The sequence below is a fragment of the Ranitomeya variabilis genome, chromosome 5 (genome assembly GCF_051348905.1).
Source record: "Ranitomeya variabilis isolate aRanVar5 chromosome 5, aRanVar5.hap1, whole genome shotgun sequence".
NCBI classification, from domain to species: Eukaryota; Metazoa; Chordata; class Amphibia; order Anura; family Dendrobatidae; genus Ranitomeya; species Ranitomeya variabilis.
Genome location: NC_135236.1, coordinates 162,292,781 through 162,310,412, shown reverse-complemented (window position 1 = coordinate 162,310,412; position 17,632 = coordinate 162,292,781). Strand labels below are relative to the sequence as shown.

General features: G+C 47.7%; 1 pseudogene; it reads right to left on the bottom strand.

The window, feature by feature from the left end:
• Window positions 1–5,320: 5,320 nt before the first annotated feature.
• On the bottom strand, window positions 5,321–17,423 carry LOC143774903 (uncharacterized; annotated as a pseudogene).
• Between the last annotated feature and the right edge of the window lie 209 nt (window positions 17,424–17,632).

Here is a 17,632-nt window from a genome sequence, read left to right as displayed (position 1 = left end):
TGGTCATCTCACAAGTGGAACATTTATCATCCTTTCCCTCTAAACTGAGAAATTGGAAAAAGCTAGTATAAGACAAAAATGCTTGAAGCATTGTCATCTAGTCAGCTAGGTGTTCCTCATCATCACATTTTCCTGCATTAAGAGATCTGATAATAGATTATACAAATATTACAGTCTTACAGCGCATTTCAGTAGGAGCCCCACTACAGTCCCTGTATAGTCTGTTTGTCTATTTGTTAAATCTTTATGAAATCTGTTTAAAGTTGGATGTTAAAAAGAAGGCTCAATTCAGATTTCTGTGTAATTTTTGCATTAAAAACTGATGCCTTATGGATATTATTAACCTGATTTATGTTTTTTTTACCATTTGGTCACCCATTGATTTCAGTGATCAAGTCTTGCCTACACTTTATAACCCTACAACATGTTGCAAGTTCTTATTCATAGGCATGTGGACAAACATTTCCCTGAATTGTTTTTAATTACTTTGGCATGTGTATTGTTTAGGTACTGTCCAATGTGCACATAGACCTCACACAGACTGAAATATCTCGACTAGCCTATGGCTGCCTTGTGGTCAGTATTTTGTTACAATGTTTAAAAGCCAGATAAAGAAGTGCTTATGAACCTGGTCAAACACCTATAAATCTTGCAGAAATTTTTGTTTTCACAATTCACTATATATCACAAATAGTTTTTAGACTCTATGTATATCTCCAGTATATCATATAATCTGAGCTGTAAAATGCACTGTGCTCTGCAAATGCTGAGCACGGGTTAATCTTGAACTGGCCTGTCATGACATGGAAGAGTCAGTTGCGTCAGACTTTATGGAATCAACGCTGTTAGCTGCTCCTCATACAATCAGAACACGACAGTGGCTAGTCAGTCCTGTTCTATTTTCAGAACCTGCATGATGTCTCCTGCTGTTGCCTGTAGCTGCTGTGCTTTTTTTCCTAAACTTCTTCTGATTTCGTGGGTGAAAACACTGGAATAAAATGATCTTTAGAAGAATTTTAAAAGTAAGGCTTGAATCGACAATAGACGATGATTCTTTCATTTTTCTAGACGTACTGCACAATGAGCCACCTCCATAATAATGTGAACTTCAACAGAGGCCAGCTAACCATTAACAACAGGTACATGCAGCAGATGTTTCCCTGTTAAATATGAGGGTTTGTGCAATAAGACTACAGTAAAAAAAAAAAAAAATTAACCCATTAGGATCCAATGGTTCCCATAATACTATAGCTGCAGCTTCTTAATAGATAGAGATCCTTATGTTAAGTTTGTAGGACTTCCTGAACATTTTATGAAAACAGGAACACACATATTTGGCAGACATCTTGCTACATCATCAGGAGAGCGTTAACATGCATGTCGTGTCCCTCGCTTTGATGTGGGATCTGGCGCTCAGCCCACATCTTTCCCGGCACATGTTAGATGATTTGGACAGCTGATATGTCCCCCTAACAGCTGCGGGTGGTATCCATGAATGTTAGTCTGTTAAATGCTGCTGACAATCTCTGACAGCGGTGTCACGTACCCGCTTCTCAGCATGTGACTTGGGGTTGCGCCTGCAAGGGACAACCTGTCTCCTCTCACTCAGTCCAGCATTCAACCTCTGTTCTACGCTGCAATGGGAGCACAAATCAGACACAGACCACGCACCCCACTTCGCACACACTGCCACCACTCATCAAACATATTGGGTGATGAGTCCCGGAAATACTACTATTACTGTCTGCCAATAACCAGGATCACACACTTTCGGGCTGTCACGTCGCTGCCTCTGCCGCTCTCTGCGCCCTGCCATACTCATGCGTCCTCGGCATCCCGGCATGTCTCCACTGCTGCAGTGTCTTCCCCTCTGCGCTCGCTTCCGGTTTCTGCCGCTTGTCGGGTGCTGGCGCACGCTGGGTTCAGCGCTGCCTGCGCACATTTCTGAGTTCCGTTCTGGTGCCTCCTTTCTGTCCTCTCTAATTCCTTGGAGGTCTCCTAAACCGGAAGTGCCACGCAGCGCCACCTTATTACCCTGCCTCTTCATTTCCCCTGTGCCTGATGCTCATTTGTTTTTGCAAGTGGTCTTGGCCGCACTCCTTTCTGAGTACCTTGTTTCTTGACTTGGTTCTTTCTTTGTTATCCTCAGATCCAGTCCTTGGTGTCCGTCCTGTTAGCCCTGTATTTCTGCCGTACCTGCAAGTCCTGTGGCTCTGCCTTGTTTGACAGTCCTGTGTCTCTGCCGTACCTGCCAGTCCTGTGTTTTCGTGTGTCTCAGCCGTACCTGCCAGTCCAGTGTTCGTGCTCCTGTCTCCTGCCTGTCAGTTTCCCTCCTCTGTCTAGTCCTTGACTTGCTCTCTAGTCCATCCTTGTTTGCCAGCTGCCGTGGCAATAGTCTCCCGCGGGTCTGCCCCTAACGCTCCCTGTATAGGGGTGGTCCATCTGTCAGCTTGCCCAAGGGAGGATCATAGTCACGGTCCATTGGGTCCACTCCTTGAGTCCTCACACAGGCTAAGGATTCTTTAGGGCATACAAGGTTCAGATTTATTAAAGTTTTAATTTTTAATAGAAAAGGTACAGTACATAAAATAAAAGGTATAAAAATGGAAATAAAAAGTGACATACAAATATGCAAAAATGGTGATAAAATAAAGGGAGAAAACTTACAGAAATATCGAACTTTGCAGTCTGGTACTCTGTCTCTGAGGGAGAGAGAAATATGGAATGACCCACATCAGCTTTCCAGGCTACCTCCACATGTGAACATCTTTCTAAGTGTAAAGGCCTAATTTATAGAGTCAACCTGGAAGTCAAATTTCTAGACCAGCCTCTCAGGTTAATATTATAATCCTTGGTTTGTGAGTGGATCCTGGCTATTTACCAATGAATACATTATTTTCTTTTGAACACTCTTTATGTAATCTTTCTTTATCAGCATAAATATACAGTGTCTCTGCAATTGATGTGTCTGTTCAAAAGAGTCAGGAGGTGTGAGGTGTCTCAGCAAGGCCCCCAAGGGTGACTGGAGCCAGGAATGATTCACATCAGCTTTCCAGGCTGCCCCCCACATGTGAACATCTTTCTAAGTGTAAAGGCCTAATTTATACAGTCAACCGGCCTAATTTATACAGTCAACCTGGAGGTCAAATTTCTAGACCAGCCTCTCAGGTTAGTATTATAATCCTTGGTTTGTGAGTGGATCCAGGCTATTTACCAATGAATACATTATTTTCTTTTGAACACTGTTTGTGTAATCTTTCTTTCTCAATGTAAATATACAGTGTTTCTGCAATTGGTGTGTCAGTTGAAAGGAGTCAGAAGGTGTGAAGTGTCTCAACAAGGCACCCTGGGGTGACTGGAGCCAGGAATCTACCTTTCTCAGGATACATATGTTGTGTTCTTTGTGAGACCTGCAGCCTACAACAGATGTTAATTCTGCTGGTCGTACACCCATACATATCTATGTACAGTATTTCACCACACCTCCCTCCTTATGAATGTGCATGGGGGTTGATGTACAGGTCAGCTCACGAGCACGTATCTGGTTTTGCCACACCTTGGCAATATAGGCCATCAGCATTGCCGTGAGTGAGTCCTTTCTTATGTTGAATTGTAAAATCGTATTGCTGTAATCTCAGAGTCCATTTAAGCAATTTCCCATTGCTCCCAACTACTCTGTTGAGCCAACTCAATGGGTTATGATCTGTAATCACAGTGAAGTTGCACCCATAGAGGTATGGTTGCAGCTTCTGCAGAGCCCATACAATTGCCAAACATTCCTTTTCAATGGTGGCATAAGCCACTTCTCTCGGTAGAAGTTTCCTGTTCAGGTAGAGAATTGGGTGCTCTTCACCTTGCTGGTTCACCTGGCTGAGGACCGCACCAAGCCCATAGGTGCTGGCGTCTGTCTGCACTACAAACCTGCGTGTGAAATTTGGGGCCTCAAGAACGGGTGAACTAACCAATGCTGACTTTAGGGCAAAAAATGATTCCTCACACTGAGGAGTCCAGGAGACAATTTGGGGAAGCTTCCTCCTTGTCAGATCAGTTAATGGCTGGGCTAGAGCGCTGTAGTGTGGCATAAACCTCCTATAGTAGCCAGTCGTACGAAGGATGGATAGTGCCTGCTTTTTGGTTCATGGGGTGGGCCAGGCTATAATGGCTTCTACCTTCCGTGGCACAGGTTTTAGCAGTCCTCCCCCACCTGGTATCCAAGGTATTGTACTTCCCGCATGGCTACCTGACACTTCCCCGGCTTAACAGTAAGACCTGCACTTTTAAGCCTTTGCAACACCTGAGCAATATGTACAAGGAGTTCCTCCCAAGAGTTACTAAAAATGGCTATATCATCAAGATAAGCAACAGTAAAACCATCACATCCTTCCAATAAGCGATTGAACAACCTCTGGAATGTGGCAGCGGCATTCTTCATACCAAATGGCATCACCAGAAACTCAAACAGCCCAAATGGCGTTACAAGGGTAGACCTCACATGCAGTCAGTAGATTTAATTTCCTGTAGTCTACACAGAACTGGGTCATATGGTCCCTTTTTGAGACAAGAACCACAGGCGAGAACCAGGCTCTCTGGAATATTTGTATTACCTTGAGGTCTAGCAACTCCTCTACCTGTTCCTTCATGTGTGCCTTCACCTCTGTTGACACCAGGTATGCAGACTCCCGTCCTGAGGATTAGTACCAGGTCCACATGGTGAGTTGCTAAGTGTGTCCTCCCATGCTTCCATGTGAAGACTTCTGTGAATTCGCTGAGCACCCCCATCAGCTCAGACCTTTGACTGGGGGATAGCTCAAGGTTAAACTCTGCTGACTCCAGGGACTCCATGTACTGAGTCCCAGGCCCCAAATCTAGTAACAGATCAGCCTTCCCCTCTTCAGGCATGCTACAGACAGGTAAGACAGGTCTCCCTGTCATGATGAGCCTTCAACATATTTACATAAAATACTTTCTGATGCTTTGCATGTTCATCTAGGGTCACCACATAGTTAACATCATTTAGCCGCTTGTGTACAGTGTATGGTCCCTCCCATGTGGTTGTGATTTATTCTGTAACATAGGGACTAACACCCAAACCTTCTACCCCTCCTCATAGGCCCTCAATCTGGCATTACGGTCTTACCAGACCTTCTGGTTGATTTGGGCCCGGGTCATGTTATCATGGGCCAAGTTGCTCAGTTTTTGCATTCTTTCTGTAAGCCGCAGTACATATTCGACCACAGAGACGCCCATAGTTTTGGGGTCACCCTCCCAACAGTCCTTAATCAAATCAAGTGGCTCCCTGACCCTCCTCCCATAAACCAGTTCAAAGGGGGTGAATCCTGTAGACACCTGGGGTATCACTCTGTACGCAAACAACAGATGAGGGAGGTACCACTTCCAGTCCCTTCCTTCAGTCTCCACCAGCATTTTGAGCATTTGTTTTAATGTTCCGTTAAAATGCTCGTAGAGTCCACTGGATTGAGGATGATAGGCGCTGGCCACAAAATGCTGCACTTTCAATCAGACTGGACATGAATTGGGTTCCCTGATAGGTTAACATTACCCTGGTGAAACCCACATGAGAGAAAACAGTCAGTAAAGCATCCGCCACTTTGTCTGCTCAGATGGAGGACAGTGTCACAGCTTCTGGATATCGTGTAGCATAGTCCACCACTATGAGGATGAACTTTTCACCAGAGCTGCTAGGGATTGCAAGTGGCACTATGATATCCACAGCCACTTGCTGGAAAGGCTCATCGATCACTGGCAGTGGTTTCAATGGGGTTTTCTGTATATCCCCAGACTTTCCAACCCTCTGACAAACTGCGCAGGATCGACAGTAATTGGCTATATCTGTCCCCATCTTGGGCCAATAAAAATTATGTGTTAGGCGAGCTTTATTCTTTTGTATTCCAAGGTACCCAACCAGAGGGATTTCATCTGCAATTCTCAATAATTGTTCCCTAAATGAATAAGGAATGACCAGTCGCTTTTCACAGTCCAAAGGTTCTGTAATTTCAGTGATGAAAGTCTCTTTATCCTGTCTGCCCTGCTCCCAGTATATTCTCTCTTTGTCAGAAGCAGCAGGGGGTTGGTCTGCAAGACATCTGAGCTCTCCAGACTGACATCTGTCCACAGGGCCTCCTGGAATCTCTGACTGTCAGTCTGCAGGCCCTGGCCTAGCAAAACATTGGTGGGAATAGCTTCTGATACTCCCACTTTTCTCTGTCCTTCCCCTGCTCCCCAGTCCAGGTACACACGGGTCATGAGCATGGCAGGGCTGACCCCTCCAATCCCGGTTATAGACATAGTCTTTCTTGTTATGATATCTGCAGGGGTTACAATTGCTGGATGCACCAGAGTCACCTCTGCCTCAGTGTCTCTGAGACCAATGGTGACTTTGTTGCCAACAGTGACAGATTTACAGTACTCACTAGTCCTCACATCAGAGCCAGCCACAAAGAGGACAGATGGTGGGAGCCCAGACAGCTTTGTGGTTGTAGTTGGGCGTTTCTCCCTATCAGGGAAGACAGCGCTAACATGTCCCACTTTGTTGCAGGAGAAGCATCGGTGTGCATCGCCTAAAGAATGTCTATTCCTCGGGACCCCATAGGAGGTGGGCTTGGACAGCACTGGTAATTGGCCTGTTAACGGAAAAGTGTCACCATTTGACTTACCTCCCTTCCAGCTAAATCCTGATGGCTTCCACACCTCAGGCATCCTGCTAGCCACATAGCTGTCAGCAATCTTTGCAGCCTGATCCGCAGTTTGTGACTCCCGATCACACACAAATTGTCGTACATCCGTGGGGCACATATGAAGAAATTGATCCTTGACTGTAAGATCCGTCCTTAAAACTGTTAACAGAAAGTGCCCTGATTAGTGTTGAGCGATACCTTCCGATATCGGAAAGTATCGGGATCGAATTGGATTGGCCAATATTAAAAAAATATCGGCTATCGCCGATACCGATACCCGATACCAATGCAAGTCAATGGGACCAAAATATCGGAATTAAAATAAACCCTTTCTGTCCTTGTAGGTTCATTCTACATGAAGGAAAACAACTAAGAATAATGTAGGATGTATTGGGGGAGGTGGCGGAGACATTAAAGGCATAGAGGTTTAGCCCAATCAAATAGAATAGCAGGAATTTTAATTTTTTTTTTAAAGACGTTCGGAGTTACAAAGATATTTACTATGTTAAGATTTTTTTTTATTTTGTCAGATATCGATGCTTTACTACTTCCATGCCCTTCACCTTCTTTTTTACTTCTCCGACACTTTCTTCTTCATCATCCTCAGCAGCAGCATCTTTGACATCAACTTCTTCTTCACCTTATTCATCTTCTTCTTCATCTTCTACCTATTATTTTTTTGTTACATTCTTGATATTCTTTTTATTAAACTATTATTCTTCTTCATATTCTACTTCTTCATGATATTCTTATTTGTGACAGGCATTCCTGTAGTTGTTATCTATAACAGTTTGAAGATTAAACCTTCCATTCTGCCTGTCACAAAAGAGTTACAACAGGATTTGTCCGCGTTCAGTTAGGCCTGCAGCAGCAGGCTTTTTCCAGGGGCACCACGAGGAGGAACGGACTCACCCCCATACACTGCTTAGTCTTCTTCTGCTTATAATTTAGATAATATCTTTTGCTCTGATGTTTAGTCTTGTGCTTAGTGTTCTTCTGCTCTTTGTTCTGCAGCCTCTTGTTCTTCTGCTTCTCGGTCTTCCGGGCCATCGTCTGTAGGGTCTTGAACTTGGAAATGTAGCAGAAGGTACAAGAAGGCTGAGAAAATGCCGATAACCAGCTGATGAAACTGGAACTCGGATTGCTACCCGAAGGTCCAAGAGCCAATGGAACTACCGAGGACCAGCTGACGTTACTGGAACCCGGTTACTAAGCAGGAGGTACCCGTGCCAGAAAGCACTACCAAGGACCACCTGATGTTGGTGGAACTCAGATACCCAGAAGGAGGCACCTAAGCCCAAGGCTCTGCCCAGAACCAGCTGACGGTACTGGAACCAGGGGGACCTATTTAAGATTGTCTTCCTAGAGCCCCAACTCGCGGTGTTGGAGCCAAGGGTCAGCAGGGGGAGCAAAGTGTAGGCCAAAGCCTGCACTAGAGGCAGCTTATTGTCTGTTGTGCCTGCGTGGCGTTTGCAGGACAAGTTGCCGGCTACACAGCAGGGGAACAGCTGGCGTTGCTGAACCCCACTGACACAGTGGCGAAGCGAGTGTTTTTCTCTGTGTAGCCAGCACTTCCGAGCACCAACTGGCAGTGTTAGAGCCAAGGGACAGCAGGAGGAGCAGAGTGTAGGCCGAAGCCTGCACTGGAGGCAGCTTAGTGTCTGTTGTGTCTGCTTGGCGTTACTGAACCCCAATAACAGAGGAGCAACTGTTGACTGTGCATACAGCACTTCCGGGCAGCAACTGGCGGTGTTGGAGCCCAGGGAATCAAGGAGGAGCAGAGGAACAGAGTGTAGGCCAAAGCCTGATTGGAGGAAGTTGAAAGGGAACCTTTAACCCTCCCCAAGGTGTTTGTAGCTGAAAGAGCCATCTTGTGCAGCACTAAGTATGCAAAAGGAAAAGGTGACTCTTTTAATTATGCTCCTTGCAAACGCAGAACTAAACACTTATAAAATGTGTCCCCTGATACCGTGAGACCGTCCCGGGGGTTGGACTTTCCTTCGTAATGGGACGCAGCACAGCCGTCATTCCTACCCCCTTGGTGCAGTGCGCCGCCTCCTCAGCGTTGTTTGAATCTGTCCCGAAGCCTGCGCTGTTATGTTATCCCTTGGCCATGCGCACTTAGCGCTGCCAGTCTTCTGACATCATTTGGTGTCAGGCTGGCTGCGCCTGTGCGGACGCGCTGCCCGAGATTCCGCCTCGCTGTCTCTTCTGATTTAATCACACTGCGGGCCTGGGATCCATGGGCATGCGCAGTGCATATCTTCGGTTCTCACTCCCCTCCTTCCGGTTTCTTCAGACTGTGTGGCGTCACGGCCGTGGCATACTATTAGGGATCAGCTGATGGCACACAGTCTGAAGAAGGCGGAGGGAGATGAGTGAGAGCCTGAGGTGAAGATATGCACTGCGCATGCCCATGGATCCCAGGCCCGCAGTGTGATTAAAGCAGAAGAGACAGCGAGGCGGAATCTCGGGCAGCGCGTCCGCACAGGCGCAGGCAGCCTGACAACAAATGATATCAGAAGATGGGAAGCGGTAAGTGCCCATGGCCAAGGGATAACATACCAGCGCTGGCTACGGTACAGATTCAAACAACGCTGAGGAGGTGGCGCACGGCACCAAGGGGGTAGGAATGACGGCTGTGCTGCGTCCCATTACGAAGGAAAGTCTCATCTCCGGGACGGTCTCACGGTGTGAGGGGACACATTTTATAAGTGTTAAGTTCTGCATGTGCAAGGAGCTAAACTGAAAGAGCTGCCTTTTCCTTGTGCAGCATTACTGCTGCACAAGGTGGCTCTTTCAGTAGCAAACACCTTGGGGGGGACAGGTTCCCTTAAATTTCAGTAGTTGTGTCAGCATGGCGGTCGCAGGACACATTGCCGGCTACACAGCTGGGGATCAGCTGATGTTACTGAAACCCAATAACACTGGGTCATGTGTTTTGACTGTGCAGCCTGCACTTCTGAGCATCAACTGGCGGTGTTGGAGCCCAGGGATTACAGTTCAGGTGGTAGAAACATGAACGCAACAGGAGACCTGAATACTGTAGCCAACCAATTATTTAATCTGGAAGAGGAGTGGCAAATTCCTGTGAGATCCAGGCCTTGTTCATTTTCAGAAAAGTAAGCCGGTCAACGTTATCGGAGGATAGTCACATGCGACGGTCTGTTAGTACACCACCTGCGGCACTAAAGATGCGTTCCGATAATACACTAGCAGCAGGGCAAGCCAGCACCTCCAATGCACACTGGCTTAGCTCTGGCCATGTATCCAGCTTAGAGACCCAAAATTTGAAGGGGGAAGAGCCGTCTGGGAGTACAGTAAGAGGGCAAGACATGTAGTCTGTCACCATCTGACGGAAACATTGCCTCCTGCTGACTGGAGCCATCTGTGATGGTGTAGACATGTGTGGCGGGCGGGCACACAAAACTGTGCCACAGTTGGGCCATACTGGTCTTGCCTTGTGCTGAGGCACTAATTATGCTCCCTCTTTGTGCAGAGCTTCCTCCACTGCCTTGACGCACTGAGCTGCTTTGTAAAGCAATAGCATCACTGCTCTCACTTGGACTGGAGAAGATGATGCAATTCATCAGTGTGTCTTGGTACTCCCGCATTTTACGCTCCTGGTTCAACGGTGTTATGAGGCTTTGTAAGTTGTCCCGGTAGCGAGGATCTAGGAGGGTGTACACCCAATAATCAGCCGTGTTCAGAATGTGGGTGATGCGGCAGTCGTTTCTCAGGCACTGCAGCATGTAATCAGCCATGTGCTGCAGACTGCCAACTGGCCAAGAAACGCTGTCCACTGCTTGAGGCGTGATCTCTGCCTGCTCTACATCACCCCACCCTCGCTCTACACACTGACTACTGGAGAATTGTGTAACTCCCTCCTCTGGACCGATGTCTTCCTCCTCCATTGACTCCTCATCCTCCTCACAAACTGTCCCCTGCCTAGGCCTTTGTGAGGAACCACGTAGCGCTAACTGTCCAGAAGCTGATGGAATTGGTGACTCCTCATCCTCCACCTCTTCCACAATATCATCCCTTAGCGCTTGCAGTGTTTGTTGAAGCAGGCAGATAAGGGGGACAGTCATGCTGACTAGTGCATCATCTGCACTCGCCATCCGCGTGGAATCATCGAAGGAACGCAAAACCTGGCAGACGTCCTTCATAGTGGCCCACTCAGTGGTTGTAAAGTCTGAACGGCCCGGAGTGCGACTTCTTTGTGCCTGATGCAGCTGGTACTCCATTACTGCTGGCTGCTGCTCACACAACCGCTCTAACATATGTAACGTGGAATTCCACCTGGTGGGTAGGTCACATATGATGCGATGTTCGGGAAGGCGGAATTGGCGCTGCAGAGCTGCAATGCGCGATCTTGCCCTGCTGGAACGCCGCAAGTGAGCACACTCTAGGCGGACCTTGTGCAGCAGTGCATCAAGATCCGGATAGTCCCTCAAAAAACTCTGCATGACCAAGTTGAGCACATGTGCCAGACATGGGATGTGAGTAAGGTTGCCTAGGGCCAGAGCTGCCACCAGATTTCGGCCATTGTCACACACTGCCATGCCTGGCTGGAGATTCGCTGGCACAAACCACAAGTCGCTCTCCTGCTTGATGGCATTCCAAAGCTCCTGCGCTGTGTGGCTTCGATTCCCCAAAGAAATTAATTTCAAGATGGCCTGTTGACGTTTGGCCACAGCTGTGGTCATGTCGGTTGTAACAGTTAAACGTTCACAGGTCCATGTGGAGGTGGACTGTGACGGCTCCTGCAGCGATGATTCTGAGGAACTTGTGTATGAGGAGGAGTCAATGCGGACAGACTGGATTCCTGCAATCCTTGGAGTTGGCAGAACACGTCCTGCGCCACTCGCACGATATGTACCCGGCTCAACAACATTAACCCAATGGGCAGTGAGGGAAAGGTATCGCCCCTGTCCATGGTGACTGGTCCACGCATCTGTGGTGAGGTGGACCTTGCTACTGATGGCGGTCAGTAGCGTGTGTTTTATGTGTCCCTCCTAGTGTTGAGTGATACTGTCCGATACTTGAAAGTATCGGTATCGAAAAGTATCGGCCGATACCGGCAAAGTATCGGATCTCACCGATACCCGATACCAATACAAGTCAATGGGACTCAAGTATTGGAAGGTATCCCTGATGGTTCCCAGGGTCTGAAGGAGAGGAAACTCTCCTTCAGGCCCTGGGATCCATATGAATGTGTAAAATAAAGAATTAAAATAAAAAATATTGATATACTCACCTCTCCGACGCAGCCTGGACCTTACCGCTGTGAACCGGCAGCCTTCTTTGCTTAAAATGAGCGCGTTCAGTACCTTCCATGATGTCACGGCTTCTGATTGGACGCGTGCTGCTCATGTGACCGCCACGCGACCAATCAGAAGCCGTGACGTCATCCCTCAGGTCCTAAATTCCTAGAAGGGAATTTAGGACCTGAGGGATGACGTCGCGGCTTGTGATTGGTCGCGTGGCGGTCACATGAGCGGCACGCAACCAATCAGAAGCCGTGACGTCTTGGAAGGTGCTGAACACGCTCATTTTAAGCAAAGCAGACTGCCGGTTACTACCAGGGCGCGTCAGAGGGTGAGTATATCCCTATTTTTTATTTTAATTCTTTATTTTTTACATGGATATGGATCCCAGGGCCTGAAGGAGAGTTTCCTCTCCTTCAGACCCTGGGAACCATACACTGGGAACTTCCGATTCCGATTCCCGATACCACAAAAGTATCGGATCTCGGTATCGGAATTCCGATACCGCAAGTATCGGCCGATACCCGATACTTGCAGTATCGGAATGCTCAACACTAGTCCCTCCACATGCTTGTGCAGGGCAGGGACGGCTTGCCTTCTGAAATAAAATTGGCTGTGCACATTGTATTGTGGGACTGCCAATGCCATCAAGTTATGGAAGCTGTCAGTCTCCACCAGCCTGAATGACAGCATTTCAAGGGACAGTAGTTTTGCAATGCCAGCATTCAGAGCCTATGCTCGAGGGTGGTTTGCCGAGAATGGCCGCATTTTCTCCCATGCCTGTGATACCGATGGCTGTAGACTGGGCTGGGAGTGTGAGGATGACTGGGAACGTGGTGCTGCGGGTGGAATTACTGTGGGTCTCTGGACAACAGTGCCAGAGGTTCTTCCATGGCGATCCTGTGAGGAAGCCGAACCAGCTGTGTGTGAGCTGGAGGAAGAGGCAACGACATGAGCTGAAGAGGTGGTAGGTGCCGCAGTTGGTTGGCCTAGGTCTTCAGTGTATTTTTGTAACTCCACCACGTGCTTGGTCCGCACATGTTTCCACATATTTGTGGTATTGAGGTTGCTGACATTTTTCCCTCTTTTGACTTTCTGATGACACACCTTGCATTTGACAAAGCAAATGTCATCTGCAACTGTGTCAAGAAAGGACCAGGCACTGCAAGTCTTGGGAGCGCCCGTTTTGGCTTTTGGAAGAGGCATGCTCCTAATGGGTGCCGAAGTGGAGGCTACAGGAACCGCAGTCTTCCCCCTCCCTCTCCCTCTTTGGCCCGTTCGGGGAATCTCTTCCTCAGAGCTGCTCCCACCACCTTCCTGTACCTCACGCCACGATGGGTCAAGGACCTCATCATCTACACTACCCTCTGCCACCAACTGCTCCTCCTGGGTAGTCTCGGCAGCACAGTACGCACCAGAAAGTGGCACCTGAGTCTCATCATCAGATGCGTACTGCGGTGTGGTGACCGGAGGCACAGAGTCAGAGAGACAAAGCTGTTGGGCATCACTGCACACTGCCTCTTCTTCCATTTCTCCAATGCTGCTTGGCTGGCCCCCTGTTTCCAAGCCAAGAGATTCAGAGAACAAAAGTAGAGATGGCTCCTGTCCTGGGCTCTCTGACTGCCTGGGCAATTTGGCAGGTGGTGAAGAGACAGATGGGTGCTCTCCAGTGCTCTGTGCCTGAGATGATGTGGCACTAATTGAAGTCGATGCGTTAGCTGTAGTGTTGAGCATTCCGATACCGCAAGTATCGGGTATCGGCCGATACTTGCGGTATCGGAATTCCGATACCGAGATCCGATACTTTTGTGGTATCGGGAATCGGTATCGGATCCATATTACTGTGTAAAATAAAGAATTAAAATAAAAAATATTGATATACTCACCTCTCCGGAGGCCCCTGGACATCACCGCTGGTAACCGGCAGCCTTCTTTGCTTAAAATAAGCGCGTTTAGGGCCTTCCATGACGTCACGGCTTCTGATTGGTCGCGTGCCGCTCATGTGACCGCCACGCGACCAATCACAAGCCGCGACGTCATTCTCAGGTCCTAAATTCCTAGAATGAGGAGTTTAGGGCCTGAGAATGAAGTCACGGCTTGTGATTGGTCGCGTGGCTTTCACATGAGCGGCATGCAACCAATCAGAAGCCGTGACGTCATGGAAGGCCCTAAACGCGCTCATTTTAAGCAAAGAAGGCTGCCGGTTACCAGCGGTGATGTCCAGGGGCCTCCGGAGAGGTGAGTATATCAATATTTTTTATTTTAATTCTTTATTTTACACAGTAATATGGATCCCAGGGCCTGAAGGAGAGTTTCCTTTCCTTCAGACCCTGGGAACCATCAGGATACCTTCCGATACTTGGTGTCCCATTGACTTGTATTGGTATCAGGTATCGGTATCGGCGATATCCGATACTTTTCGGGTATCGGCCGATACTATCCGATACCGATACTTTCAAGTATCGGACGGTATCGCTCAACACTAGTTAGCTGCCATCCATCCGACAACGGCTTCAATTTGTTCGTCACGCAGCAGCGGTGTACGGAGATCTCCTACAAAGCTGCGCATGAAGGACTGTTCCCTGCTGAAACTGGGTGATGATGAGTCACCGGTGCCCGCAGCAGGCACAGAATCCCCACGTCCTCTCCCTGCTCCGCGCCCATGCCCACGTGCCTTACTCCCTGCCCTCTTCATCTTGGTTGACTGATAAAGATAAGCAGAAAAGTACTAAGGGCTTAGTGTGCTTATTCCTGAACAGCTCCTAACATGTATAAGAAACACTAATTTTCTAAACTGTGGACTAGACTTTAATATGAGCTAATGTGGCCTACACAATTGTAAAGTGGTGTGTTTGGTGAACTTTATTATTTATTTTTTTTTTTTTGCAGAAATGACTACAGAGCGATGTGCACTCACACAGAGACCATGCAGACAGCCGTAAACGGCTCTGCAAGGCCAAAAAAAGCTCCTCAATGTAATCCTATGTAGTGTTTTTCCACAATTTAGCTGGATACAGGTGGAAAGCTGTTATGATCCCAATGGCAGAGGATCTCTGATATTCCGGCAAGATAGCAAAAATATAAATACTGCTCTAGGGAGGTGGAAACTGGGCTAACCGCATACCTGATCCTGACACAAACAACTAAAAGTAGCCGGTGAATGTGCCTACGTTGGTTCTAGACGTCTCGAGCCAGCCGGAGAACTGACTACCCTAGAGGGAAAAAATAAGACCTCGCTTGCCTCCAGAGAAATTGAACCCCAAAGATATAGAAAGCCCCCAACAAATAATAACGGTGAGGCAAGAGGAAAACACAAACGTAGAGATGAACTAGATTCAGCAAAGTGAGGCCCAATAGTCTAGATAGCAGAAAATAGATAGTGGACTATGCGGTTAGCAGAAAACCCTACAAAACATGCAAGCTGAACATTCAAGAACCCCCACACCGACTGACGGTGTGGAGGGAGAATATCAGCCCCCTAGAGCTTCCAGCGAGTCAAAAATCAAATGTAAAGCAAGCTGGACAAAAACACTGAATAATGCAAATGATCCAAATTGTACAAAACAGACTTAGCTTTTCTTGCATGAGGCAGACTGAAAGGAATCCGGAGGAGACCATATAGGTCTGGATACAACGATGCCAGGCAAGAGACTGAGTCCAGAGGAGACTCAAATAGGAAACACCCGCTGCTTAACGACACAGCTGGAGCTCAGGCCTGCAACAAGACATACCTAACACAATACCGTTAGTGACCACCAGAGGGAGCCCAGAAACACAGTTCACAACAGAAAGCCACTAATAGGAAATATTTGAAAAAATGTGAAGCAGGCTGCACTAATTGCAAAAAAGGACAATGGATTTAACGGTATGAGGCAGTGTCGCACCCTGAGCTTACTGCAACCAGCTGTGGCTGCGGACAGAGTACAGAGCGATGAGCACTCACACGGAGATCGTGCAGACAGCCGTAAATGGCACTGCAAGGCCAAAAAAACCTCCTCTATGTAATCCTATGTAGTGTTTTCCCACAATTTAGCTGGATACGGGTGAAAAGCCACTAATAGGAAATATTTTAAAAAAAGTGCAGCAGGCTGCACTAATAGCAAAAAGGACAATGGATAGAACGGTATGAGGCAGTGACACACCCTGAGCTAAATACAACCAGCTGTGGCTGCACACAGACTACAGAGTGATGTGCACTCACACAGAGACCTTGCAAACAGCTGTGAACAGCGCTGCAAGGCAAATGCAAGGTTCTCACACAGCGGTTGCTAAATTAGCCTGGGTAAAGCACAATGAAGCAAATTGCTATCTCTAAACTGGCCCTCAGTCAGAACACAGCGTCCTGTCCCTAACTGAATTCACAGCAGAGTGAGCCCTAAATGGCGGCAGCGACTTTTATAGTGCATCATGACATCATTTCAGCAGCCAATCACAGCCATGCCAGTACTTCCATGCCCACCATGCAGAACAGGATGTGCTCATACTTCTAATCAGTCCTCATTGGCTGAATTCGGGCAGTTTGAATTCTGGGAACTTCCGATTCCGGTATCCGATATACGGAAAATATCGGAACTCGGTATCGGAATTCCAATACTGCAAATATCAGCCGATACCCGATACTTGCGGTATCGGAATGCTCAACACTAGCCCTGATCCATTGGTGGAACGTGGTCCTCATGGTGCTCAAAACATCCGCATAGCTGTCAGTTCATCCACGTTGTAGTTTCCGGTACTTTCTCCGATACACTTCTGGGGTTAGGTTGTATTTCCTGATCAGGGCCTCTTTTATTACCCCATAGTTCCCATCTAGCTCTGGTGGGGGGCCAGAAAAAACTTCCAGGGCTTTGCCTCTCAACCCTGAGGTTAGATACTTTGCCCACTGCTCACGGGGTAGGTGGTATTGCCTGCAGGTTTTTTAAAACCCCCGAAGGAAAGTATCTAAGTCCATATCCTTCTCCATCACAGGGAAGCTTTCCAGATGTGGTTTCCTTGGATTTATGTCCTGGGAGGGGGTTAGCTGTGGGATGTTACCCCTTTCTATTTGAGCCATCTGAAGCTTGAAAGCTCACTCCTCCCAGCACCCTGCAGCCTCTCTCTTGGCCCGGTTCCAGCGTTCTGCAGCAGCAGCCTGTTGGTACTGTAGAATAAGCTGCATGCACAGATTGGGATCACTTGTTCCCAGCTGTTGTAAGTCCATTTGTAAAGGAAAGTCCATAGGGTCCTCAGCACTGGCATTACTGGCACTTCCAGAAGGTAACTCCAGTGCAAGAGCTGGCATTGCTGGGTCTCTCTGAGGTGGACTCTCTCCTTTGCCAGATGCTTCAGTACTTTGCTCTATGCCCTGCTCGATCAATGTGCGTATCAGCAGTTCCTTGTATTTGTCGGCTGTCTCTATTCCTCTCTGCTCATAGAGGTCGGTCAGAGCCTCTTAGCTTTGCTTCTTATACTGGGCTACCATATTGATGAACACCCTTTGCCAAATAAAAGATAGAAAAGAAAACGGGGAAGGGAAACTGTTTGCAAGTATGTCCAAATAAGCACTGAGTTGAACCTTGTAGAACTGGTGCGCTCCTCGCAAGGATACCAATTCTTTAGTACAGGGAATAATTGCTTACACCATGCACTAATGCTCTAATAGAAATAACTTCTATCCCACTGCTCTGCCAC